Here is a 3,662-nt window from a genome sequence, read left to right on the forward strand (position 1 = left end):
CGTGACCAGGTGTGGCCCCCCCAAAAAAATCAGTTTAAGGAGTCAGGGCAGTGGCGCAAATGGAAGGGCGTTTGCTTGTATGTGGCTGACCTGGACAGACAGCAGTTCAACCCCCCACAGAGCCAGAAGTAACCCCCGAGCGTCACAAACCCCCCCAAAAAAGGGTCATTTTAAAAATGAAGAGTTATGTAAGTAACACTAGCCCCCAAAAACCTCATTAAACTACCCAGAAGCTAGCCTTTTTTTGGGGGGGGGCCACACCCGGCAGTGCTCATAGGTTACTTCTGGCTATCTGCTCAGAAATAGCTCCTGGGAGGCTCGGGGGATCATAGCCGGGATTCGAACCAACCACCTTAGATTCTGGGTCGGCTGCTTGCAAGGCAAAGGCCGCTGTGCTCTCTCCGGCCCCAAGAATCTTGTGTCTTTTATCTGAAACAAAATTTACTACTGACCACAATACCATGAATAAAAAAATGATATTAGGAAGGTACTAAAAAATTTAACATTTTAAATGGATTTCCGCCTATTCTACATAAGCACACAAAACATTTTAGCTCATTTATTTATGTGTTGAAATAACTATCTACTTTGTAAAAACTTTTTCTCAAAAATATAGAATAATACAATGCAATATTACCAATATTATTAATTTTGCTTTTCTAATACTAGAAATATATCAACTATGTCAGGCTCAGGGAACAGACCTTAAAGTAATGACAATGTTACTTTGGGTTGTTATTTGCTATTAAAATATAGCTACAGGGGCCGGTGAGGTGGCGCTAGAGGTAAGGTGTCTGCCTTGTAAGCGCTAGCCAAGGAAGGACCGTGGTTTTATCCCTGGCATCCCATATGGTCTCCCCAAGCCAAGGGCAATTTCTGAGTGCTTAGCCAGGAGTAACCCCTGAGCATCAAATGGGTGTGACCCAAAAAAACAAAAAAGAAAAGAAAAAAAATATAGCTACCATGCTGAGATAATACATATTCATATAAGCTGTATATTATATATTACATATTATATTTTATATTATTATGAACATCAATCATATATATTCTATTGGATGTATAAGCATATTAGGATATAGATAAAGTCATCATATTTGCTGCTCATATAAAGACTATTTTTACATGGTATAACAGACTTGTCACCTGCATAAAAGACCCAAAGTAAGAATAGCATAGTTGAGTTGAATTAATTCACTGAATTATATTGGGCAATACATTATTATTATTGTTATGGTTATGATCTTTTCTTTATTACACAGCACTATAAAGTTAGAATTTCAACTAAAAAAATCCAAGTAATCAAAGTTTTTATTAAATTTATTTTTGTCTTCTTGATTTTAAATAAGCAGACCACTAATTGTCTTTTGAAATATTGTGGTATCTATCACAAGGTTGATATTCCCAATAGTTATAACTGCAAAATGGTGGGAAAATGAACATATCCTTATTTTGATACTGAAAAGGACATTGTAGAGACGAAAAAAAATGGCTGCCAGATTCTGCCTCTTTCTTTCCTTTTCTCCTCCCCCAAACACAAATCTACACAGCCAGGAAACTAAAGGCAATGGAATGTAACTGGCTCTGGCAATGCTGATATGTTCTTTTTGTGTGCCAAAACAGTCTCTTGGCTATCTCCACAGCACTGTTGCCCAAACAGAGGATCTTCTGTTTTAGGGCTGAGCATGGCAATGATTCCAGTTTTTTGCCTTCTTCTTTTGCCATTTAAATCAGTAGACAACATTTCTATATTTTTGTTTTCGAAAAGTTTTGTATGAATAGAAATGTTACCTGTACTAGAAACTTCAAAAAGCATGCATTCCTGAAATGCTTCCTATAATTAACAAAGTTCTATATTGTTCTAATATACCAAATTTAAATGTCCTGGTATTCTTTACTAAAATACTCATTTTTTTGTTGTTGTTAATGTCTCCACCTTTTGTGGCCTTGTTTTATTCTCAATGGTGTTTAGAACACTAATGTACTATGTGCTAAAATCATAGCCCTTGGTGCTCAGAAGCATAAAGCAGAAATAACATGCTGAATTAGTACTGATCATGGAAAACACAGTCTGCTTAGACAGAAGTCTAAGAGAGAAAATTGGCAAGAATGAAGAAATCAGACAGTTTCGTGGAGAGTGTCTCAGTGGGAAAACCACTGAGAAAACACATAAGAGTGAGTTGAAAGTAAATGATGGCAAGATCTATATTTCAATGGAGACATTTGAAAGGAAGTTTGATGCTCATCTGTCAGCAAAGATGGGGTTGGCTAAATTTTATCTTTAGAGATTACATCTTTAGAAATTATTATATTATTTGGATTGTGAACAAACTTTTTGAACAAAAGTTTATTCTTTTAGTAAAATACAAAAATATATTCACTTCAGTTAATAAATTCACTAGTAGCTGGCTCACATTTGTTGATAGAGCCTATATTTGCAAATAGAAGTTATTTAATGTCTGTCACATTTAATTTTAATTTAACCTCATTGAAAGTCTTCAGAACAGAAATACTAGATAATGTTAGTAAATTGACATATAACAAGGAAGAAAAATTAAGTAGCATGACATTGATAATAACATATTCAATCAATAGTTGCAAATTTGACTTTATATGTATAGAACTGGTAGAAAAAGAAGGAAATTTAGAGAAAGCATGAGTTATGAATCTGTTCTAATAGAAATTATATAAAATCATTTAACAGTGTGAGATACACTATTATCGACATTAAAATGTTAAAAATTTTAATAATAGTTTTTGCAGTGAAAAAATAAATGTTTGCATACTTTTATATTAAAATCCAAAATTTTAAAATAATTTAATAAAGGTGGGAAGAGGAGATTCAAGGGCAAATAAAAGGTATGAATTTTATTCAAATTAAACTGAGTAAATTTTGGCTTTATGTTCTCTACTTTCTATAATTTGTCAGATCACATCTCTGCATGTGTTGATGTTATTTTAACACCTTGTTCATCTTAATCATAAGTAATATAATTTTATCTACTCTGAAAACTTACTATGAATCAGAAGTGAGGATTTAAAATTCAGTCTGCTTATTATATTATTATCTAGTATTAAAGTGAAACTTATTACACTATTATTTTAACATGTTAATCAGTTTCAACAAACTTTTCTAAAAATGTAGCTATCATTCTTTGTCTATTTATAAATTTGTACCAAAACATAACTTTTTTCTTTTTTTTGTTCTCCAATTCACAATACAGACCAGGCAAAGGGCCTGTGTTGAGGTGTATATGGGATGCATTTACTGTACCTCCTCATTCTATACAGTCAGTGTAAAGAACACCTGTGGTAAGAATTGGGAGGCCTTATCTTTTCATTTTTATTTTTAATATATATAATATATTATATATATGTATGTATATATGTATGTGTATATATATATAATATATATATAAAATCCTTCACCAGTGCAACATTCCCATGACCAATATCCCAAGTGTCCTTCATCCCCACCCCACACCGGCCTTTTCTTTCTTCTTTTCTTTTTCTTTCTTTCTTTTTTCTCTATGTCATCCATTCTTTCTTTAACTTTCTTTTTCTGTCTTTAATATGTAATCTGTATTAATGTACTGTGATTTGCAATACTTCTAATGGTAGTTTCACGTATAAATAATTACAACACTGCACCCATCACGAAA

General features: G+C 32.9%; 1 non-coding gene across 1 annotated transcript; it reads right to left on the bottom strand.

Annotated features, from left to right (window-relative positions):
* Nucleotides 1-3,199: 3,199 nt before the first annotated feature.
* LOC126005208 (small nucleolar RNA SNORA51) lies at nucleotides 3,200-3,329 on the bottom strand. The gene has a single exon (XR_007494378.1). It is a non-coding gene; the product is annotated as a small nucleolar RNA SNORA51 (small nucleolar RNA).
* Between the last annotated feature and the right edge of the window lie 333 nt (nucleotides 3,330-3,662).

Source organism: Suncus etruscus, chromosome 3 (genome assembly GCF_024139225.1).
Source record: "Suncus etruscus isolate mSunEtr1 chromosome 3, mSunEtr1.pri.cur, whole genome shotgun sequence".
Classification (NCBI taxonomy): Eukaryota; Metazoa; Chordata; class Mammalia; order Eulipotyphla; family Soricidae; genus Suncus; species Suncus etruscus.